Genomic DNA, 25,813 nt, shown 5'->3' on the forward strand with positions numbered 1-25,813 from the left:
TGATTTTGGATGCAGCCTTTGTTTGTGCATCCGAAATGTCAGTGTAAGGGTTTACGCGACGACGATTAAAACATACAAGTTTTTCCTGTTTTTTTACCACATACAGACGACAATGTTGTCAAAATGATTCCGTTCACTTGGATCCACAAAAACGACTTAAAATGCTGTATTATGCATGACAGGCCAGTAGTTGGCGATATGACTTTAAGAAATATTATGCAAACATGTAATACACATGCGCATGATGTCACCTTTTTCACAAATTAGCATTTTTGTATTTTACATGGAGACAATAATAGAAACGTTTTCAAAAACTTGCACTTTGAAGCCTGTTTTTTTTCAAAAGTTTGCAAATTCAGGCCTCCAAAACGACAATGGATTTTTTTTTAAATGGGTTTTTGGCCTGAAATAAGGTCTGTGTGATTTTGGATGCAGCCTTTTGTGCATCCGAAATGTCAGTGTAAGGGTTTACGCGACGACGATGAAAACATACAAGTTTTTCCTGTTTTTTTACCACAGACAGACGACAATGTTGTCAAAATGATTCCGTTCACTTGGATCCACAAAAACGACTTAAAATGCTGTATTATGCATGACAGGCCAGTAGTTGGCGATATGACTTTAAGAAATATTATGCAAACATGTAATACACATGCGCATGATGTCACCTTTTTCACAAATTAGCATTTTTGTATTTTACATGGAGACAATAATAGAAACGTTTTCAAAAACTTGCACTTTGAAGCCTGTTTTTTTTCAAAAGTTTGCAAATTCAGGCCTCCAAAACGACAATGGATTTTTTTTTAAATGGGTTTTTGGCCTGAAATAAGGTCTGTGGTGAAGACAAACATTATGTTTAATTCTACAACATAAAATACATCAGTAACACCCCACTCATGATTTTTTTATCTCACGATTTTTATTTGTCTCGCTAAACGCAACTACAGAGGTTGTTGGGGACATCAAATGTCAACACTCTGAGCATGAAAACTCATCCATTCACTACTTACTTTTAGAGTCTCATTGTGTTTATACTCACACTCTTGCAAACTATAACTCTACTTTGTAACTAATGTTTACAACTAGATTTTCAAAACTGAAAGAGTTGTTGGAAACTTGTGCGACCAAGTTTTAGTTCCTTTATATAACCTAACTTTAACATTTTACTTCTGATAATCTTCTTGGTGAACAATGCATCATACAGTAAGTAAGAACTTTTTTTTAAATGGAACCTTTTCTGCAATAATCCAAAACCAGTGGAAAAATCCTATTAGTTTTTTTTTCTTTTAAGGGGACAAGGCTGATGCAAACTTCTGGATTGGACTACAAAAATACGGCACTCTATGGTGCCCACAGAGTTAGATGATGTATTTCTGCTTTAATTAGAAAAATGGTCAATCAACATGTGATTAGTCGTTTTTTTTAATACTAAGTGCAATTGACAATACGCTTATTCATTTTTACTGCGAGTTGGCTAAATCAAAACACTTTTCCCTCTTTTTTCTTTCCATCTTTTCTTTTTTCCCCTCTGTCCTCTTCTCATCTTCGAGTCGTGTGGTTTTGGAGCAGTTTCAATCCCAGCAGTTCCTGTTGTGGCTAGCGCTATTACTAGAACTATGAACATAATCAATATTTTGTGAATGGTGACCTCCAGTTGAGTGTATGGTGGATTAAAATGTCATTGCAATTTGGTTGACATCCCTTCATTAGTCCTTTGGTTTCTCTCAGTCTTTGTATTTTCTTCAGCTGTGTGCGGTTAAACTGATGTGATCCCATGGCGACTATTAATCACGGGCTGAATGAGTCAGTGCGTGTCGAGTGTGTACAGAAGGATAAATTCCCTCCGGACGTTCCTCAGACATATAAACTAATTTCTTGAGATGTGCCAAACAATATACACAAATGCAGAAGCCTTTTTCGTGAATTGAATCTCCTTCTGTCTTTGTATAAGCCAGAAATATGGCAGATGTTGAGCTGTAAAGCAAACTATTACACTCAGAATGCACTGCATAATTACGAAACACCTCGTAATGCAACAATGTATAAAATCGCATTGCATAGCCATTTTTTGCTCACGTGTAGTGAAGGTTCTGCAATGCATACTGAAACTCTGGGTTTCAACAAGAGATTGATTGTATGAAAAGAAAAGTGTGTGTGTGTGTTTCCTTCCTCCTTTTATTTTCATGCTTATATGTGAAGCACGTTGTGAGATGGCTACCATTAGAAACCATTTGGCTGAAGCTGAAAGTTAAAAGGCTGTGTGAAAGACAAGAATCAGCAAAAGATAGTGGAAATGTTGTTCAGATTTAGACCGTAATAAATACAATATCCACACACGCTCTCACCACATTCATCTTAGTTAGGAGAAGCTGTTCTAGCATATGCAGCCTGTTGGACAGATTTCTCTAATGTTGAGGACTGTTTCAGTAATCACAGCACATGCACCACGTCCATTCATCATCATTACTACAAAACCTGCTGCTCCAGGCAGGTATTTCAACCTGCTGAAGGAAATATTGCTAGTCCTCTCTCACACTTTTTTTTTTTTTTTTTGCAATGAATACTAGACTCTTTATTTGGGATATGTTGTTTCTGTGGAAGCTTGTTTCTGCCATGGGATAAAAAAAAAAGTCAGAATAGCAAGATATAAACTTACAATTCTTAGAAAAGCATCAAAATAAGATATTAACCTGAAGCTGTGAGAAAAAAAGTCAGAATTGTGAGATAAAAAGTCGCAATTACCTTTTTTATTCCTTCACTGAAACAAACAAAAACAGAACCAGAAATGTTTGTGAAAGAAGTTTCTTCTGCTCACCAAGGCTTCATTCATTTGATCAAAACTACAGTAAAATCAGATATATTGTGAAATATTATTACAATTTAAAATAAATTTTTTTCTATTTGAATATATTTGAAAATGTAATTTATTTCTGTTATATAAAGCATAAAAATTAAAATTTTTCAGCATCCTTACTCCGGTCTTCAGTGTCACATGATCCTTCAGAAATCATTCTATGCTGATTTAGTGTTCAAGAAATGTTTTAAATTTTTAAAAGAACAGCATCTTTGATCAATTTAATGCATCCTTGTTGAATAAAATGATCAGTTTTGTTTAAAACCAAAAATTCAAAAATCCCCAAACATTTGAATGGTAGTTTATCATTATGCTTTTTAAATGTATCATTATATGTCGTTTTGAATAACTGATGCAACAGAAAAAATAAAACAAATAAATTGCGCACAACGAGACAAAAATTAATTAAGAAAGTAACTTTTGATTTCATGTTGACTTTCAGTTTCTCAGTGCATAAACTCATAAATTGCACATTTTGTAAAATAAACACACCTACATTGCAACATTAATTTGAGATATTAACACTTTGTTATAATGTGGCAGTGAACAGGTTTTCTTGTTAGGCGGTGATGTTAAATCAAGCGTTTAATCCCTGGATTTGTTATGAAAGCCTCATAAGTGATGAAGTCTTCATTAGTAATATTTTATACATCTTCTTTCCAAGATCTGCTCTCAAGAACTCAACTTTGCCTGCAGCGCTTAGAAACAAATAACAATGTGCAAACAAAAACGCATTTAATCTCTCATAATTACCCCTGACACATAATCCTTTTATACGCTTTGCTGCCTTTTTGCCCAAGGAGAGTTTTAATGAATGTCTAAACATGTTCAGATTCTGCACACACACACAAAGAGAGAGAGACTGATATCTGATATTTTGACACATATCTGTTTAATTCAGTCTGCTGAATATTTGTTCTGGATTTTTCTGTTTACAGATGTCTAGTTGTTTGACAGTGTTGATGCAGAATAGATTTGCTGGTATGAATTGAATGTTTGGAATCCTAACCTTTGGGTGCTTGCACTTGAATCCAGTTTAACCTGAAAAGGCTGGCCTTGCCCAAAGAGTCAGAAGCCTGTAGTCTCCTCCTCTGGAGGTCTTGTGGAAGCATGCGGTAATAATGAGCTCTTAATGAGCCTGTCAGTCTGACTGTCAAACAGCCGCTTCTTCATCAGGAAACCTGAGAGGGAGGATAAAAAGTGTAGAGTGAAAAATTAAAGGGAGATCATTAAAGAGTGACTCAACAAAGAGTTGACATTTGATTTCTGCCAATATGAGATCATATATAAACAAGCAAGCACATTTGCAGTGTCCTGCTGTAGTGGGCACTTTTGAGTCACAATTTATCCATTTGATAACCAGACACTTTCTCAGGTGATACTAAACATGATACTTTAGGAAAATTTACAACATTGAATTTAGTTTAAAATACCATTTAAAATATGCACAGTGCTTATATATAGTAGAAATATTTAAAATAAAATAAAACAAAACAAAACTCAAAAGTAATCTGTAGTATAGTAAAAATGTAATAAATTACACAGACACACACAAATATAGCTGAACAGTAGTTGTTTACTTGCATGTCATATTGTCATTAAATTATGTTTTATTAACAAGGTTCGGGAGGAGCACGATCAGATAATCAATCAGTCTGGCCCAGGTGGAGCTCGTCATAATTAATGATTAATATGATTTAATATAAAATTATGAAGCATGTATAGGTCCAAACACCATTTTTGTTCATGTCCCACAACTCTGGTCACAATGTTGAGATACGTAAAATAAGCTAATTTAATTCAAATGTGACATTATTTCAAATGGAATTGTTTAATATACATATTAATTTACAGCATCTTATTTTTTTGTATTATTTACTGATCATTTTTATGATTTTTTTTTAGCTAAATATGCCTGTCCCATACTTTTGAGTCCTTACCGCAACAATGAAAAAGGCAAACAAGTCTAGTTTCTTTGGAAACAGAAATTTGCACATGAGCACATTGCTGACAGATTGGGCCACCTCACTACCTCACTCATAAGATCCCAAAAATATAAAGTAAATATAGTTTCTGTGTCAGAATTTATTGTGTCATCATACAGCTTAGTAATTCTGTACTTTGAACTACATTTTAAAAATAAATGTATATTACGGTTTAATTCATGTATATTAAGATGCTAAGAATCAAAACTAATGTAGTAGACCTGGCTAGCTGCCAATTAGCTGCAATATTAGCAAAAATGTCATTTCCGCAACATGTCTTTACCGCAGCAAATTTAGGTGTTGCGGTAAAAACCTTGTGTTGCGGTAGAGACAAGTTCAAGGTTTACTGTATATTAAGTTACAAATATTCAGTCTATTGTAAATTATATTTAAACCTGACAATTATATGTAACCCTAGATGAGACCAAATTCATCAACAATAAGATCAAAGAAATGCAGAGAGGAAATGAGAAAAGACCCAGAGATATGCAGATTATCTGCAGAAGGAAAAATAACGTTACAAAAAGAGGAAGGAAAATGGGCAGATAAAGAGTGTCTCCCAGCTGACAAAAAGAGAGAAAAGTCTGAAAGGAAGGCAGTGGAGGATAAATAAAAGAAACCAGAAGGCAAAACACAAAGTTCTGCATGCCTCAAATCAGTTTGTTGCAACAAACACATCAACTTTAGGAGATAATATTTGTTAAACATGGAAAACAGTTTGAGTTCTTTACTGCAAAACTACTACTATCTTTTACACATGCAATACCTTCTGTTTTCGGTTTATTTTACTGTTGTTCTGTACAGTAGCCTGTTTTTGATTTTATGGCACTTTAACATTGTGTCCTTACCGACACAAGATGTCATTACCGCAGCTCTGCTTTATTTATTTATTTATTTTTTCATATTTTTATTTTTATTAATATTTTAATACTTAAGTTGAGATTATTTACACATTGAAATTGCAACATCTGGCATAAAAAGCTAAATATGTTATCTTTAGTGTGTATGGAAACAATTGACATCTAAGGTTACTGTCTAAATTTTACATGGCATAGAGAAAACCATGAAATCCCCTATTTTATGTTATTTCTTAAAATCAATATTTACAAGATCACACTTGCTCTGTGTTGCAAGGCATTTGATTGGCTGTTCGCTACTGATGTCACACATTCATGTGTACGTGCTCCACAAACTCAGGATCAAGAGTTGACAAAGAAAGTTGATGATCACAATCATGGTAGCAACAAAGCTGGATTGGAGTGGTTTGGTTTTGTCACGCCACTCTGCTTTATTTGTAATTTTTTTTTTTCATATTTTTTTAATATCAGTATTTACAAAACTGCACAAACTTTGAAAGCTATGGAAATATTAATTTTTTATAGAAATTAAAAAAGAAAAAAAACATATATAATGAACATTATTGTAACAGGTAAAGACATTTTGTAAGAAGAAGAGTTGAAAAACATAAAAAATAAACATGTTCCAGATTAAAATCTTAATGACTCCATGCAATTTTGTTGACCTTTTTATATGTATTACATGGTTAAAATTAAAATTCACAGGGGTTGATTTTTCTACATTGTGGAGAGTCAAAAGTGCCCGTAGTTGCAGAAACACCCTTAAATAAGATGAAGTAAGTTAATGCTAAACCAAAGCACCACACGTGACAAAAACATTGGGTATTTTTTTTTATAAGCGTTCTAAAACATTGACCGTTAAAACAAAACCACATCGGCACCTCAGTTTTTAAACATACTGCATGATACACACGACCCAAACGATTAACTAAACAAACAGTCTAGCTGTTAACAAACAGGTTTAAGTAAATAAGCCAAAGCACAATATATAATAACTTTAACTTATTAAATGAATAAACACATAGAACTTAGAAAATAGGTATGTCGCCTCAGGGCAGAGGTGCCAGATTTATGTCTGTTGTAAACTAACACTTTTGCACATTTATCGCAAATTACGAAGTTTAACTCTTTTCCATTTTTTCAGTGACAATTGAGAATTGTTTCCAGATGTCTGACTTGCCTTGCTTTGCTTTTGTCAAGTAAACAGCCGCTTTAATTTTCTTCTCAACTTAATGTGTTGACTCCATTTCTATTACACGCCAAATCCCACCATTCCCTGCTGGTCTCCCACAAAATTTAAGCAAAGGTAAAACCGCCCGCTCCCGCGAGATTTGCGTTGGGTCCTGCGGGAGCCCGAACCCAGTGCAACCCTCTAGTTATATATACGGGCTATATTTCGAGCTCGGAGCCCTCCTTCAAGACAGCATGCCAAATATGCTTACGATTTGCTAAATCCTATTATACGTAAGTGCAAACCCGTGAACAAGTGTCAGAGAACTTTGACCCTGCAAATGTGTTGTTATTAACATTCAGTTTTCAAAAGCTACTTCTAAACTGTAGGTCAGAGGGGTTTGTTTGACAGAGCCGATCCTCCCTATATGCAAAATACGCAAGCTGCGTAGGGCCCCCGAAACACCAGGGGCCCCCCTTGCTCTCAAAGATGATTTAATTTTAGTTTCGTTTTTTGAATTTGGCCAGCGGTTATGAAAACATGAATGATCATTTCTTTTAATGCGGTGCGCTGTCTCCCTTTCTACTTAAAAATCAGTCAAATCATGTAATGTGAATGTCGTACAGTCTTGCTCGAGACTAAAAAAAACGAGTTGAAAGCGTACCGAGCCGCGGAAAAGACACTGTTTCTCAAGCGCTTTCCGCGAGCGTGATTCGAGACGGAGTGAAACACGGACAAATGCGTTTCATTCATTCGTTCATAAGGCACTGTTGTTTGACAAAAAAAGTTTGGGAGTAACATGGTCACAAACATGTGATTTGATTGCCTTGAAACAAGTGTATGAGTCATTTGAGCTAATGGGGCAAAGATGCTAAACGCACAAATTTTCAACTTAGTGGAGCTGCATACACAGATTCGTGACCTGGGAAGCTTAACGGTGCGTCTGCAACATGCTGTTTCATCCAAGGCTGTATAGGTTTGATTTATGCATTGGTGGGGACATAACAGCAGATAACAGATGTTTAATTGTTTGATCAAAATTATTGCTAGAGACAATTTAGTAGTCGCTGGATATTGGTAGGGACATGTCCTCAGCGTACCTACTAGATTTTACACCCTTGCAAAGAAGAGACACCTGCTTCCAACACCCTCCAGAAATAACAGTGGGGCTGTGAAGGAATGAGCAAGCTAAGGATATGTTCTCCTTGAAGCCTCCCCAAATGCTCCTCCTAGACCTGTAGATGACCCATGAAAACAGCAAAACAAATACAGAGTGAGATGAAGGGTGGAGAACTGGATAATAGGATGGTGGAAGGGATAGAGAGGTGATTTTCCGAACAGTAAACCTCCTTGGGGAAGAGAAAACATACTCAGGCAGGTCTAGGCACAGAATAATAATTTCTCAGCAAATAGAGCTCTTTGTAGCTGAGCAACTTCTTTAACTTAGCTTCAGTCTGTTTCTCTGTACTCTTTTGACTAGTTTGACAGCTAATGTTTCCTAGAATTCAATGAGAGGCTTGACGCACATATGCGGTTTTTGCTTCACCCACACATATAGTATGTTCTTTCAAGGGTCAAAACCTTCAATGTCAAGTTTTTATTTCTTTCGTCAAGCTTAGAACTCAACATATACTTGCATTAAAGGAATATGAATTAAAAAAAAAAAAAAAAAATTCAAAAGTTTGGAAAGGCCTTTTTTTTTTTATCGAAATACTTGATGGTTAGACCACATTAATTGTTTCTGGAGTCATTTAATTTAAAGTTTTCTATGAAGGTTCAGCAAGGATGCATTAAATTGATCAAAAGTGACAGTAAAACTTTTATAATGTAGCAAAAGATTTATATTTCAAATAAATGCTGTTCTATTCATCAAAGAATCCCAGTTTCCACAAAATTAAGTAAAGTTGTCAACATTGATGATAATAATAATAATAATAATAATAATAATAATACATGTTTCTTAAAATCATATCAGAATGATTTCTGAAGATCATGTGACACTGAAGACTGGAGTAATGATGCTGAAAATTCAGCTTTGATCACAGCAATGAATTACATTTTAAAATATATTCAAATAGAAACTGTTATTTTAAACTGTAATAATATTTGACAATTTTACTGTATTTTTATCAAACAAATGCAGCCTTGTACATAATTTTGTACAATGAAGGAAATTCATAGTGTATACAGGCTTTCAAGCCCCCCCCCAAACATATAAAAGCACCATAAAAGTAGTCCATATGACTGATACATTATATCCTAAGTCTATAACATAAAAAATTCTAAATCTAATCTAAAAATCTATTTATTTATTTCTTTATTAATTTGACTATTTTTAAAATACTTTTTAAAAGCAACAGCCCCCAACACTGTCCATTATGGTCTTGCAAGTTGCTTTTTGGTGCATCACTGCTGTAGAAATACTCATTTAGCCAGTTCATGAAAAGACAGATTTGCATGACCAAAATACAGCATCACAGGAATGATAAAATGGATAAAGCATCAATTACACAACTAATGCAAAGCTTTCTGTCTTTGTTGAAGGAATATGACATTGCCCTTTACTCCATCGCATCATCATCACGATTTGCAAATTCATAAGGGATGAACTCTGAGAAAGCAGCAAAACAAACCCAGTGAGGTCAGCTGTGATGAGTTGTGAGTTGTGGTTGATACTGTCATACGATCCCGTAACTCTTTGTCAAAACCTAATGTTACCATCAGTGCTATAAATGTACACATTCAGCAGCCATGTGTTCTGTATCTGCTGGAGTGCTGGAAACTATTAGACTCTTATTGTCAGATTATTTACTCTATATGTGATATATGGGTCGCTCTCAGGAACTGAAATAAATGTTCATGCTGAAACGAGAGGCTAGATATCCATGACATTTTGTTCCATCACTGTCCACATTATAAAGGACACAGTCCAAGGGCACACGGTGTACATCTGCAAATATACACAACACCAGCTGGCCTATGAGGACGAGAGAGCACTTTATAGACATCCATCTCTGTTGATTCAAGAGTGGAGAGCACCAGCCAGGCCGTATATGACCTCACAACACATGTGACAAATGTCTCTTTTAATCTCTCATTTAATGTTATCAGCCCGTGACCCGCTGTAAAACGATTCAGAGCTGTATGCTGTAAAGTAATGTGGCTCGTATAATGTTAATGAGAGGGGTTCGTGACAATTCATTCTGCTCATGTTAACCCTGATCGTGTTGTTGGCTGTGAAGTTCGTCTCAAATTTTGTTTACAAGGTTTGTGAACTCTTTGAGTCCATAAAAGCTTTTTGGGCCTTATTAGACAGACAGAAGATTACACTGTATGGGCCCTATTTTAACGATCCAAGCGCATGGTCTAAAGCGCACGACGCAGGTGCACTCAGGGCGTGTCTGAATCCACTTTTGCTAGTTTAATGACGGGAAAACGGTCGGCGCGCCCGGGCACATGGTCTAAACGGGTTGTCCCTATTCTCTTAATGAGTAATGGGTGTTTTTTTGGCGTAACGTGCAATAAACCAATCAGAGTCTCATCTCCCATCCCCTTTAAAAGCCAGTTGCGCTCGCGCCATGGCAGGTTCGCTATTTACATGGCGGAATGTAATTTTTCATATTTAAAAATGTTTGTGGGCTGCTGCGCGTCCCTGTGTGTGTAATAAGCAAAGTGTACGGGCGTTGTGCACCTGCCTATAGGCTCATATTACTCATATAACGCGCTCTTTAAATAACAAAGAAAAAATATTGCGTCAGACTTTAGACCAGGTTTGAGTTGGTCTTTGGCGCAGTCTATTTTCAGTTCCTCTAAGTAGCAACGCGCCAACAATGCGGCTGAACACACCTCATTTTTAGACCAGCACGCCCATGGGTGCACAAATGGGTGCAAATGCATTTGCTATTTAAACAACGCGGCGCAGGACGGGAAAATGAGAACTGCGTCGGGCTGAAACTAGCAAAAACACTTGCGCCGGGTGTATGATAGGGCCCTATATGAATTATATGTTTATGTCTAGATGAGTAGCAGAAGATTAGCTTGTTTAAGATTAGATTATCAGGATAGAAACTTAACTTATCAGCAATAGAGTTTGCATTATGTTTGGGTTTGTAATTAAAAATAAATTATTATAAGTATTTTTAAAAAGGTATATTATTCTATAAAGTTAAAATACAAAAAGTAAAAATAAATAAATAAATAAATAATTTAAGCTTAAGTAATTAAAATAATAATTATGAATAATTTTTGCTGATATTATTGTATCTGGGTCAGATGGTTAAATTGGTCAAAGATATATATATATATATATATATATATATATACTTTTCTTTTGTTCCCATGTTTGTGTTTAATGTTTAAAATGTATTGTGATCAGAAAACTGATATGTTCATGTTTTAATTACCTTTTTGTAAATACATCTGATTTAATTCTATTTCTCCCATTTGCTGCATGTCACTAAACCCTTGTATGCACACAAGCACTTCAACCAACTGCATGTGTATCTATATTTTGATTAAAATTTGTTTAAGCATTTTTCATGTATTGTGCAATATTGTTTTTCTACTTAAACTATTTATATGCTATTTATTAAAATTACATAAAGTTTATATAAAATAAACTTAAGTTGGAAATGTTTATATTTATTTTTTGGTTGAGATGCATCTTTTTGTCATGTTATTAAACCTTTCAAGCATGCAAAAAGTTTATTTTTAACGTTTATACATTTCTTGTTTTGTATTCCTGTATCTTTATTGTCCTGCCTTTGATTGTCCTGACAATCTTACTTTTCCCCACATATCAAGTGATACTCTCTATGTAATGCAAATATCTAGACATCCTGTTTGCCACAGGACCTGTATAAAAATACATAAAAAATATCTTGGCCCACTCATAAAAAAATGTCCCCATCAATTAAAGAGATGTGTCATGTCCTTTCATGTTTAAATTATGACAGCAAATTTTATTTATTTATTATTTATTTATTTATTTCTTAGCACATCAAGAAGGTGTATAACCTGGAGAAAGCAATTCCCAAGTAATAAATGCTGTTTTAATGCTTTAAATGTGAAGTTTGATGGAAAATATCTACTATAATAGATAACCACTTGCAATTTAGATGTAACTTGCAAAAAAAAATCAGAATACATGACATGATTATTTCTGAAAGGTCGTTATTGGAGCAACATGTTTGTTTGTTCTGCATGTTGGTGTAGTTCTGGCATCTGCTGAAACTAACCATCATGTGGCGTCTACTGCCTTTAGTTTGACCTTTCAGTTGGGAAACTCTTCCTAAAGTAAACAATAAAAACCGCAGTTTTCAAAGAAATCTCAAAGTACCAGTGCCATTACAGCACACAGTCCCAGGTAAATGTTTAGACTCTCAAGCACGTTGTATTTACAGAGACAAAGACTCGAGACAGTTGACGAGGTTGTTTAGTCAGGTCAGTTGCTGGGCAGAACGACTTTTTCCTTGTAACTATTCTAAGAATGACTCTGTTGTTAGTAACGTTCTGTCATCACAAACAGAAAACAGCCAATTTCACAATTTACATACCAGCATTGTGACATTTACCTTGTAATTGAAGAGCAACAGAGAAGGGTTCAATTATCATACACCCGTCATCAGCTCATCAACATAATTTATGCTTTATGTTGACCTAGTTCAGACAGTGTCTGCCGTTCACCCTTATTTTAGACACATTAATGTTTTAATTTAGCGTCTAGCTCCTGATAATTGATACGATGGTGCCATATGAACATTTGGGTATTGTTTTGTAGCTTTTCCCTTAATTCCAGAGATTTCTTGTTTTATTTATTTATTTAATTTACTTTTTTATTGCTCATTTTCTCTACTGTCCCTCAGATTCACACCCTTAATCATGATGCATTAGCTGTTGGTCTTGATTATTTTAATGATTCACAGGAGAGACTGATTGTGAGGCAACTGTGTCCCCATTAGTGCAATTGTCTTTAAACTGTGTCTGTGAGAATTTTAGCACAAACAAAGCAAAATAATACTTATTTAAGCTTAATAATCATCACATTTATGAGTATAGTCTTCCATTAGTAAAATTAGCATAAAGTTTATTCTAGTAGCATGGGATGTTGATTTGATGTAGCAGTTGCTATTAAAAAAAAACACACACAATGAAAAAAGATAACATCAAAAAAAATAATTTCCTGTATTCACCCTCTATAATTTATCTAAATGTCAAATTCTTTTAAATAAAATAATTATTTATAATATTCTTTTTTAAATTCTACTGTTAAAATATATATTTTAAATGTATGTTTATTTTATAGTTTATATTATTAGTAATTCCTAAAATATAGCGATTTTATATATATATATATATATATATATATATATATAATATATATATGTAATATAGCTATATTTTAAATATATCATCATATATTTATTATTTTTGTTGTATTTATTTTATTTCATTTGTATTTCTTTGAAGTTGTGTCTTATCTATATGAAGATGAAATGATAACTTCAGAAATGGAAATAAAGCAAAAGCTATCACAGACAATAGGATTTGTAATTTAGGGTTAAAATAGCCTACTTTTTGAAGGCAACATTGCACCAGAAATCGCAAATGTTCTCACAAATTTGCAAACATCGCTGGTTTTCATTTGAGCTGGTTCTTCATGAGGTGAGCTCACAGTTAGTGCTGTTCTCTGGGAAAGAGATTTTGAAGTCATTTTAACAGGCTCATAGGGGAGCTCAATAACTCAAATGAGATTCTGGGAAAGGCTGGCAGGACCGCCATAATAACTAGGTGAACAATGTTACAAAATTGCTAGGAACTTGAAGCCCATGTTCTCTCAGTCTCCCTATATGACATCCTGTGATACTCCTGAAATAAATAAATAAGAGAAGGCCACTGCCATCAACTTTTACTGGAATATTTTATTTTGATAGAAGGTTTACCATGATAGTGCATAATCTGCTTTTAAAAATAAAGGGTCTTTAAGTGGCATTGATGGTTCCATGATAAACCTTTAACATGCAACCTTTCCATTCCACAAAATGTTTTTTATGGTGGAAAAAGGTTTTTCAGGTTATTCACTCCTAAAAATAAAAGTTCGAAAAGTGAGTTTTTGCAGCGACCATTTTTGGGTCCCCACGAGTTCCTAAAAGAACCACTTTTTTTTCTTAAAGGGGTCATAGGATGCTACATGCACTTTTACAAGTTGTTTGAACTGAAATGCGTGTTGGCAGTGTGTGTACACAACCACCCTATAATGATAAAAATCCACCCGGTGTTTTTTTTTTAAATCTTTTTAAATGTTTTCCCCTTTCTCAAATCGAGCTGATCTCAGATGCCTGTCTGTGTGATGTCACACAGACAGACCCCTCCCACGATAGTTTGATTGACAGTAGCGTTTCAGCACAGACTGGACTGGCGTCTTACCTTAGACCCGCCTTGAGTGACTGTCATCAGTCCGCCATTGTTTCACCGCCGGAGCATCAACTTGTGGAAAATGGGCATCATATGACCCCTTTAATGTAAAGAAAATAACCTTTTTTTGCAGAATGTAAAAGGTTCCATGGATGTTAAATGTTCTTTATGGAACCATTGATGCCAATAAATAACCTTTATTTTATTTTGGTGTTAATGTTTCTCACACTAAGAAAAAAGTGGTTCTTTTAAGAGCTGTTCACTGAAAAGTTCTTTAGGGAACCAAAACTAGTTCTTCTGTGGCATCACTGTGAAAACCCCCTTTTGCAGCCATTATTTTTCAGAGCATCTTTGCAATATCATGACAAAGTTACTTCACTAGCTTTAAAAAATCATGACATTAATGTTGTTTATTATTTGCAAAGACAAGGTTAGTAAAACCAGTCAAAATTGTTTCCAGCATGTCACAAAGGAGCTTAACTTTTACTATTGACTGTGGACTTAACTATTAACTAACCCAGAATTCCAGCAGAGATGAGTGTGTTATTGTAGCTCGGTTCCCACTGTGTGGATGTGTCAGGATGGCTGTGATGTATGAGGGTTATCAACTGGCCAGAGTCTCTGTTTTGGACAGTGATAAAGAAGCTTTTAGCGTGGTGTGGGTGAAATCTAAATGGATCAGTCTTAGGGGAGGACGTCACTAACAGCCCAAACATTGGCACAGCTTCAACTGAAAGCTCATAGAAATGCACGCTTTTAAAAATAGTGATCAAACCGCAGTGTAATTATGACCACTGAAATGTCTTTTATCTTTCATCCATATGACCCTGTTAAACCCATAATACATCACTAAAGTAAAGGGGAATGTTGAGGTAATTTGGGATCTTCTAAGAGACAAGTACAGTACATCTGATTATCATTTTTTTCTTAAATGGAGTCATTAATGTGTCTGACCACTGTGTGGCACTGGAGAGCAGCTGTTTAAAATCTGACCTTTCATAACTATTTTATCCGCCTAGAAACTAAGACATACTTGGTATGTAAATAACAAATCTGAAAATTTTCTCAGTAACACTTTATAACACTTATTGATCTCATTTGTTAACATTATTTGATGCATTATCTAACTTTTATTATTTTTTGTTAATGTTGGTAAATACAATTTTAAATGAGATCACAGTGCATTAACTAATGCTAACACATACATCTTTTTATTTAAAAAATGCATTAGTAGATGTTAAAAAAATTCAACTAAGATTAATGCTGTATAAGTATTGTTTTCTAATTGAATATATATTTTGAAATGTTATTTATTCCTGTGACGCAAAGCTGAATTTTCAGCATCATTACTCCAGTCTTCAGTGTCACATGATCCTTCAGAAATCATTCTAATATGCTGATTTATGATCAAGAAACATTTCTTATTATCAATGTTGAAAACAGTTCATATTTTTGTGCAAACCACGTTTCTATTTTTTATTTATTTATTATATTATATTCTTTAATGAGCAGAAAGTTCAGCAGCATTTTTTGTAACATTATAAATGTGTTTATTGTCACTTTTAATCAGTTTAATGCATCCTTGTTGAATAAAAGTATTAATTTCTTTTTCTTTTCCTTTTTTTCTGAATTAAACAGACTTTATTATATTTTTACAGTCAGGTTACCAATTATCATGCAATCTGTGATTAACTTACCTCAAAAATATTATAATGATCTTTTTTAATGTTTAAAATATTTTAACATTCCCAGTTTTTCAGGCTTTTCATGTGGAGCAATAATTTCTCATGCCCACAGAAGAAACCAAATCCTACCAAACACAGGCACTAACTGGTTTAGATTTTCACATGCTGAAAGGATGTCAACTAACTTCAGTTTTTTAGACTGATCATTGGTCCCTTAAGACAGCTAGAGAATGTTGGTGAAAAGATTGGATATCTGAACACTATTTAAACGTTTTTCAAATCTGATCCTGTTAGTCTTTGTTTGAGCTGTTGTCAGAAAACGGCCAAGCTAAATTCAGCACCACACACAGACACGCATAAAAACGGAAGCCGTAAAAGTATACTGCCATATTTGACTGCTCCAAAATACACTAAATTAATCTGCCTGAACTTGTGATTTATTCTCTATGAAAAACTTCAAACGGTCTGAAATTTGACCTGCGTGTGTCTTGAAGACCACAGTCTCTACATGAAATATGTGGAGCGTGAATAAGGAGCATGACAGCTGAAGGGGATTTTATTAGTCTGGGCATGAAACTAATGTGCCCTTGATGACAAACCCTGGACAGAGAAGATGATAAACACATTCATTGTCCATTACGAAAACCTTCTACTGACTTCTAGTGCTCTTAATTGAAGCTAAAAAGTTATGTTGGCTGAGGTTTGTGTCAATTCTTGCAGGAAGGTGTGCTGTTATTTAAAGAAATAGTTCACCCAAAAATGAAAATTTGCTGATTGTGTACTCACCCTCAGGCCATCCAAGATGTAGATGAGTTTGTTTCTTCATAGGAAGAGATTTGGAGAAATTAAGCATTGCATCACTTGCTCACCAATGGATCCTCTGCAGTGAATGGGTGCCGTCAGAATGAGAGTCCAAACAGCTGATTAAAAACATCACAATAATCCACAAGTATAATACACACCACTCCAGTCCACCAGTTAACATCTAGTGAAGCAAAACGCTGCATGTTTGTAAGAAACAAATCTATCATTTATGCATTTTAACTTTAAACTGTAGCTTCTGGCCAAAATACCAGTCCATAATTGTTCCTCCAGTGATAAAGTCCATCCCCTGTTGTCGTCTCACATCAAAATCCACTGACAAATTTGTTCAGAACTGTTTTGGACTGTGTTCCCTTGTGAACGGTGCTTGATCTATGCAGATAGATCTCTCCTGATTTAGACGGGTTGGGACTTTTTCCACTGGAGAAAGCATCATTATGGATTGAGGACTCGTATTTTAGCCAGAAACAACAGTTTTGAAATTAAAAATATCTCAATGATGTATTTGTTTATTACAAACAGTTTTTCGCTTCACAAGACATTAACTGATGGACTGGAGTGGTGTGGATTGCTTGTGGATTATTGTGATGTTTTTATCAGCTGTTTGGACTCTCATTCTGACGGCACCCATTCACTGCAGAGGATCCATTGGTGAGCAAGCGATGTAATGCTACATTTCTTCAAATCTTTTCTGATGAAGAAACAAACTCATCTACATCTTGGATGGCCTGAGGATGAGTACATTTCGCAGCAAATGTTCAACTATTCCTTTAACTAAGCAATTGGACCATTTCAAAAGACTAAAATAACACAGAAGCCTGTAAGCAACCACCCAGAATGCATAATATGCACTTACCCCATATAGACACATTTTTAGATTTCATTTAAGGTGTTATTTGGCACATTTATGAGCTTTTTTACACTAATGAGGACCATCTTGACAAGTGGGTTTTTAAGAGGTTTTACTGTATTTTGGAGGACGTTTTCAGAAATTTGGCTCTCATAAGTAGACCATATAGTGAAACGCACACAGCCCACCCTGTCACTTATATTGCCGGCTGGGAATTTATATTGCCTTCTGAATAAAATAGCAAGTAGACGTTGTGTTTGAGAAGAGCCTCATACCTCATTTGCATCGAGGTCGTTTTTACGAGTGTTTAGTAATAGCTGGTCCCATTCGCTGCTCCTGGAGCTCCGTCTGCATCTGAAACAACATTGAGTCACATTTTTAATAGTTCTTTTTCTACATTAAGTGGTTTAGGTTACTTAAACCAGCTGTGCATACTGCTTTCTTGTAGTGTGTTACTGGGTTAGGTGTGTTAAGATGATATGCCTGTGGAAACATTGTGGGATAAATTACTGTAGTCTGTTTGTGTCTTTCCCCTGCATTTGCATGTTTCAGTCCGCTCTAGAAAATGAACACAAGGTACCTTTATATTCATAAATGGGTCATTCCTGTTATGCAGTACCTTTTGAACTTTAAGTTAATATGCTATGAAGTATTGCTATAAAAACATTTCCAGTCTTTCAGAAATCTGCTTCGGTCAGGTGCTTTAACTTGATTTATTATAATTGTATTATTTGCAAAATGACAAGAACATGCATGTTCTAAAGAGGTTAATGAGGTTAATAACAAGCTAAACTTCCTGACCCCTGGTTGTTTCTTCTGAAAAAAAGAAGAAAAAAACAAAACGATGTCTCTTCCTTGAGTATTGCTAGTTAAAGGGATTTGACAGGATGGAAAGTATATTGAAGACACAGGAAAAAAGTATTACAAATTGAAACAATATTCCCAAGAAAACATGTTTTGAAACATTTAAAAGGAAAAAATAAACACATGGAATATTTCTTAATAATTTGCTAGTTTTTCATATTAGAAGTGACCAAAATGACAACATACACTCTAAAGGATAACTAAACGATATGATTTAATATTTAAAATTGTGATCTAGTATGTTAAAACTAAAGTTTGGGATCAGTAGACTTTATGAAAATAAAGACGTTTCAATTAAATTATGTTCTTTTGAACCTTCTGTTTAACAAAGGAAGAAAAAATAAATCAGAATTTCCACAAAAATATTAAGCAGCACAACTGTTTTCTCAACTGTCATAATAATAATGAATGTTTCTTGAGCAGCAAATCAGCATATTAGAATGATTTCTGAAGGATCATGTGACACTAAAGACTGGAGTAATGATGCTGAAAATTCAGCTTTGCATCACACAAATAAATTATATTTTGATATATATATTTAACTATAACACTGTTATTTTAAATTGTAATAATATTTCACAATTTTACTTGTTTCACTGTATTTTTTTATCAATTAAATGGTGGTCAGCATAAGAGACCGATGATGAAGTTTTACACACAAAACTTGGCTAAAAGGTACATTAGAGATCTTGTACTATATCTTTGAGACATTTGTTCTCATACAGCATGTAATTACATACACTGAATGCTTCCTTATGAATTGAGCATATCTATGAGGGAAAGGGGGCATCAGAGTTGGGGTTATTTTGTGATGTTGCTCGGTGTTGTGAATCAGTGTAAATGCGTAAATATGCATTCATGCTGTCAGGGGTTAGCCGTTCAGCCTCACACTGATTCAAAGATAAAGCACACAACAGGAGGTGTCGTGATAGATCTGCATGCTGATAGTGTGAACACGGCGCCACGTCTATCCTGAACGGCTCTGTTTTGATATGGATGAAGCAGATCTGGATGCCGTACAGTCAGTCAAGCAGCTCATTCGTCCTGCTGCTCCTGGAGAAGAAGAAATGTGCCTTGTTGTCAGGTCTAACTTACAGACATCTGTAGTTATTTAATCAATAACTGAGAAAGTAGCTGATTTGTAGTTTAAAGTTGCATGGATGCTACTGTATACTGAATGTTCTGATCTCCCATGTGAACTCTACTCTTTATGAGTATGATTTAGTATCAAAATCTGGCAACCCAGAGTTGTGGGAACTTGAGTCAGGCACTAAATGTGTCATTTACTGGTGATTTGTATTCATAAAAGAGGTCATGTGTGGTGCATAAGGCCTGTGTAATGTTAAAGAGGTGCACAGGAAATGAAAGAGTCGAACTGCTAAACCTGGCCTGTGCTGCCATCTAGTGGATGATATGTGATGCCACCTTGCCTGTACACTCAGAGGACTAGGTTCTTCAGTCTAATGCTCCGTAGAGGGAATATATGCAGTTGGGTGCAAAATCTGCTAAATGTTTAGATTTTAAAAACAACCACCTCTAATATGCCAAATGCAACTAATGATTTTGTGTAAAGCTGCTTTGAAACAATGTATATCCTACAATCCTACACCACTTTTTTTTTTGTGTAGTATTGAAGTAGTATCCAAATCTTGATCCATAATTTCTTCACTAGTAACCATTTAACCAAACATCTACTACACAATTAGATTAGTTTCTGCAGGTATATCCAGGTTTGTTGACCACATTACTCATTGTTTCCACATTGTTAAGGTACTAACAGAAGCTTCTGAGTCAAATGTGTGTTTTGTGTTCAGATCTGTGGGACTCCTTTCCAATGTTAAAGAAAAGTTATATAATAAATGTTCATTGTGAGACTCATTGACTTTGCATCATTATCTGTGAAGAATATGTGAAGAAAAGAGCACATTTTACAGGTACTGGACCTAAAGGTACAAAGGTGGATATTTCTGTCTGTAGGTGAAAACAAATCAACTTAGAAGGTATTTTCCCCATAAAAATTAAACTATGAATGACATGAAATCTCATCCAGGTAAGGATATCAGGAAGCTCACAACAATCAATCTTTATGGCACAGAGAATCTCTCCTCAGGCAGATTGCTTGTACTTGACATAAGTCACACTTTGCCTTTGGGTCCAGTGCCAAACACCATGTACGTGTTCTTTACAGATAATGAGAAAAGACCAATGAGTTAAAAAAAAAAAAAAAAAGTTGTTATTGAAACCATTTAAATTGGGTCCCAGAAAGAATTTCCTTAGCAGCTTTGTGACATTTACCCTCTAACTGGGGACCAACAGGGAAGGATTAAATGACCTTAAACCAGCCATCAGTGAATGGAACCAACAGCTCATCAACATAATTTATTAACCTTTCTGTGCTCAAATGTTTATTCAAACACCGATTTAAAAAGTTTGTTATAGAATCACACTGAATTCAAATATGAAGTATGAAATCGTCGCTTCTTTTGTACTACTACAAGGAATGACTGACTAACACAGCAGATAACACAGATAATGTGTTTTATATCTCTATTTATTGTAAGCGGAGACACACAAGCAGAAGTCACGTCATGTTGAAATGTACTCAACCATAACATGTACCTGTTAATCAGACAAATGTTACATTACAAAAACAATCTTGGAGAATGCATTTAAATTATAAAATGGATTTTGTATTGAACTGAAAGCCAGTAAAGGAATGATACTGTCCTTCCTGGTAGCAGCAAGGAGCATTTTGACCCAACTGAAGGTGTGACTCGCATGACAGATACTTGACTGACGTGTCATTATGGGTGTTTACAGCATAACTCAAGGTGCATATCTCCTGTGAGATTATTTTCCTGTCTAACATATTTTTGTAAAGTTTGTATCTATAGGATTGAGTCTGTGAGGGAATTTATAAACCTAAATCTGTGTTGTGAATTATTATCAAACAAAAATTGGACTCATATTGACTAAATTGACCTACATTATATGTATGGATGAGCTGCACCATATATTGACAAATTTCACCACTAGGTGGATCAATAACCAATCAATCATTAACTCACAACAATTTTAGGTTTGTTAGCCGGTCCGTTAGCCGCGGGGCTCGGTGCGACCGCACCAATTGCACCACCCAAAGGACGGCCCTGTGCATGCCACTCCCTACTCTTACTACATAACGGACTTTAAGTTTTTACCCTGTTATTCTGCAGTGAATCTTGCACTGGATTTAAAGACACCAAAATGGCAGAATCGTTTTTCGATACTCAAAATGCCTTAAACTGTCCGGTCTGTCTGAATCTTTTTAAGGACCAGTGACTACATCTTGTGTACACAGTTTCTGCATGAGATGTATTAAGAGGTTCTGGGATCAGGAATCTTACAGGGGAGTATACAGCTGCCCTGCGTGCAGGACGACATTCAACCAAAGACCATCGCTCAGTAAAAACACAGTTTTGGCTGAAATTGTAGATGGAATGAAGCAGGAATCTCCAGAAGCTGGGCCTAGAGATGTGCAGTGTGATGTTTGTAAAGGAAGAAAAGTAAAAGCCATCAAGCCTTCTTTGTTTTGCATGGCTTCTTACGCTCAAACTCACATTCGGCCTCATTATGAGTCTGAAGCTTTCAAAAAGCACAAGCTGGTAAATGCTTCTCCAAATCTACAGCAGCAGATCTGCTCTCAACATCATAAAGCACTGGAGATTTATGACTGACTAATATAATGACTGGAGATGTATATGTGTGCTCTGTATGGGGCATCAGCACAGCGGACATACAACAGTCTCAGCTGCAGCTGAAAGGGCAAGAAAAAATGTAAGATGAGGTATGTATTTAAGCAATGACATATGAGAGGCTATGTTATGTTGTGAAAAAAAGTTAATATGTTATATATCAGAGGCGTTTCCTCCGAGGAGGTAAGGGTGGCAGACAGTTAGGGTGACCATACGTCCTCTTTTCGCCGGACATGTCCTCTTTTTGGACCTATAAATATGCATCCGGCCTTGATTTCTTAATCGCCCAAAATGTCCGGGATTTGGTTGTTTTCTTAATCTCGCTCCCGCTGAATCTCTGACCATTGCCGCCTGCTCCCGCAACATGTTTCGCACCGCGATTTTCGTGTCCACTCCTTTTACATTCTAATAGTGTGTATAATTTTGGCGCATCAGGGAGCAGCTCTCTGTGTGCGGTGTATTTTAATCTCTTTTGAATGAGCGTTCACGCTGTTCACTTTCACTTTCGATTTCGCGATCACACTCACTCTGTGTAAAGGGAGCATCTTACAAGATCAGATATTTGTCAGTGAGCTCAGGATCTGTTGAGCAGCAAATACTCCAGTGCGAGCATTGGACGCATACGTCCACAGAGCTGCCTTGTGAAGAAGGGCGGACCAACTGCTCGTATGCTATGGTACCCCTAAGAGAGGTCTTCCTGCTACGAAACAGACCCTCAGTCGGTGGATAACAGATGCTATTTCTATTTCTTATGAGTCCTCTGATCTCCCTTCGCCTCGATATTTGTCAGTGAGCTCAGGATCTGTTGAGCAGCAAATACTCTGGCATGGTCTTGTCAGTCATCTCTCCTTATTCTGGACCTGAGATCAGTCAAATCTGACTCCGGCAGCTCTTCTTGAATGTAGGGTTGCCAAGTCCGCGTTTTTTCCACAGAATTGGGCTACTTATAAACCGTTGCCATGGGTTGTTCCTCTTCAGGAACTCGAGCTGCGTCGGAGGACGCTAAGGGAACGCCCTTCAGCATGACCGGCTCTGAACCTCGTGTGTAATCAGACCAATAGATGGGCGAGACGTCACGGGCGGGTGACGTAATGACCAGGCCTTGAGGGAACGAGATGCTGCGTCTCGGGGCCATACTTTCGGCATCTCTGCCAGCGCTTGCTTCATTCCTGGAAGCTGACGCTGGTCTCACCGCACGTGCTTTTATAGCTTCCTGGTCATTACGTCACCCGCCTGTGACGTCTCGCCCATCTATTGGTCTGATTACACACGAGGTTCAGAGCCGGTCATGCTGAAGGGTGTTCCCTTAGCGTCCTCCGACGCAGCGTCTCGTTCCCTCGAGGAACCATGGTTACATACGTAACCTGAGACGATTTTCCCAAGTGGGTACAAGGTTTGAAATATTGCATAAATTACATTTGACTGAAATGCTTGTATTGAAGCATTTTGCATTCTACCTATCATAAAACTTTCATGGACTTCTACATTAACTGTTCCCTCCTGGTGGAATGACCTGCCCAACTCAAACCAAGCAGTCCTTAAAGGGGTCATATGATGTGATTTCAATTTTTCCTTTCTCTTTGAAGTGTTACAAGCTCTTGGTGCATAAAGAAGATCTGTAAAGTTGCAAAGACTAAAGTCTCAAATCCAAAGAGATATTCTTTATAAAAGTTAAGAGTTAACCACGCCTAAACAGTGATGTTTATTTAACCAGGAAGATGTGACAACATTAAGTGTAACAGGGACATGATAGGCTATATATATGAGCAATATCACGAGTAGACGTAAGATATGGCTGTATATCGGCACGGCTGTGATTCGGCCGTACGTAGGTAATCACAGCGTGCCGATATACAGCAATTTCTCATGTCTACGAGTGTAATATTGCGTTTATACAACAGTTCGACGGCACGAGTGTGTAAATACATAAAAAATAATGGAGTATAGCGATCCACCGGTTGCAATTTTCTTAGCCAATTCCGATTTCTGATTTTTTTGTAAGTGTGACCTGCTGATTTTTTTGCTGATTCCAATTTTCTTTCTGAAAACTATAATTGACAGAATATACAAACAAAAATCTATATTTTTTTAATGCAAAAATTATTTACATAAAAAATATTAAACATTACAATACCCCCAATCTGGACAAAGTTACAGACGTTCTCTCACTTAAACAACTCTCAATAAAGTGCTCTGTGACTAGAAAAGAGGTAGGAATAACAATTAACTGAAAAGTTGCTGTATATAACAAAACAGATGTAATTTCCCATATGCTTCTAAAATTGTCATTTTTTCACTAACCTTGTTAAATGCGTCATCTTTCACATCAAATTCTTACATTGCTTCAAGTAATTCAGTTAGATAATAATAAGAAACTGTAGAGTTGTTACCATTCAATTGAAATCAGTATCAACAAACTTCATCTTTCCACTGCAGGAAACACAGAAGCTATATCTGAAGTGGCATTAGATGCATTTACAGAGACTGTTTGATGAAGCTGAGGTGCCATAAATGTATTTACACTGCAAAATTTCGAATGCATGAAGAATTTTACAAGATTAATGTTTTAAATATTTTTTAAATATACAAATAATTAATGTTGGGAAAAATGCAATGATAGTTTTAAATATGAAACCAAACCAGTAGGTGGCGGCAAATGACTGTTTGAATAAATGAGTCATTTACCCTGCATTCCATTCGGAAGGGCTCATCCCTAAGCCCTAATCCCTTCAAAGGGTTTACCCTTCGGAGTGAGAGCTTCGAAGGGTTGAAGGGTAGAGGACCAAACAACTGTTTCTTGAAGTTACCTTCTGCGTCATCATCACATGCCCACACGGAGGCACGGTCATCATGCAAAGAATCTGCGCAAAGGATCATGGGAGCCCGAAGTGTCCATCAGTTGTACCCTTCGAAATCCTTCATTCCGAAGAGCCCTTTGTAGTGGCCAGTTTTGAGCACTTCGGTTTGGAACGACCCTTCAATATGGCGGCCAAGATTGTTTTCACTCTGAAGTGCCCTTCGGAGGGCGATATATCCCGTTTGGAACGCACCGTCTGTCATTTATTCAACAGATTTGTTCAAACTGCTGATTCATTCAGAAACGAGGCAAGTGGCTACTGTCTTTATGAATGGGTTACTGAATCATTGACTCACTTGATTCGTTCAAAAACGTGGATTCATTAAGTAAAGAAACACCACTGTGTTGCTCGGAGACACAAAACAGTTCTGCTGTGGCTTTGATTGGAACTATTTTTATCAGCGAAATTGATCAAAAACAGTCAATATTTTGTCTAAAATGTAAGCCGCTTAATTTTAACTTCTTGTTTATTGAACTACTATTGAAAAAAATCACATTGCAATCATGTTGAATCATTTGGTCGTGCAATGTTGCGTACCTAAATCATATATTATAACCATAGACTGTATAAAAACATGGACGTAGTGTCCGTGACGTCACCCGTAGATTTTCGAAGAGCGTTTTTGAAGCTCAAAGTGGGCGGAGCGGGCCATCACCATCTTGGCAGCGCATCACCACGCGTCACTCCCGGATAATCGAAAATGGGCAAAGAGGCGGGAGG

General features: G+C 36.0%; 1 long non-coding RNA gene across 1 annotated transcript in view; it reads right to left on the reverse strand.

The window, feature by feature from the left end:
• Nucleotides 1-6,868: 6,868 nt before the first annotated feature.
• The window catches only part of LOC107679208 (uncharacterized), a 27,386-nt gene continuing 8,441 nt past the window's right edge, over nucleotides 6,869-25,813 (reverse strand). The window contains exons 2-3 of the long non-coding RNA XR_001633020.1: nucleotides 23,652-23,657; nucleotides 6,869-6,880 (exon numbers count right to left, since the gene is read on the reverse strand). This is a non-coding gene — a long non-coding RNA (uncharacterized LOC107679208). The remainder of the gene's footprint in view (nucleotides 6,881-23,651; nucleotides 23,658-25,813) is intronic.

This window comes from Sinocyclocheilus anshuiensis, unplaced genomic scaffold (assembly GCF_001515605.1).
Source record: "Sinocyclocheilus anshuiensis isolate Anshui unplaced genomic scaffold, SAMN03320099.WGS_v1.1 scaffold300, whole genome shotgun sequence".
NCBI classification, from domain to species: Eukaryota; Metazoa; Chordata; class Actinopteri; order Cypriniformes; family Cyprinidae; genus Sinocyclocheilus; species Sinocyclocheilus anshuiensis.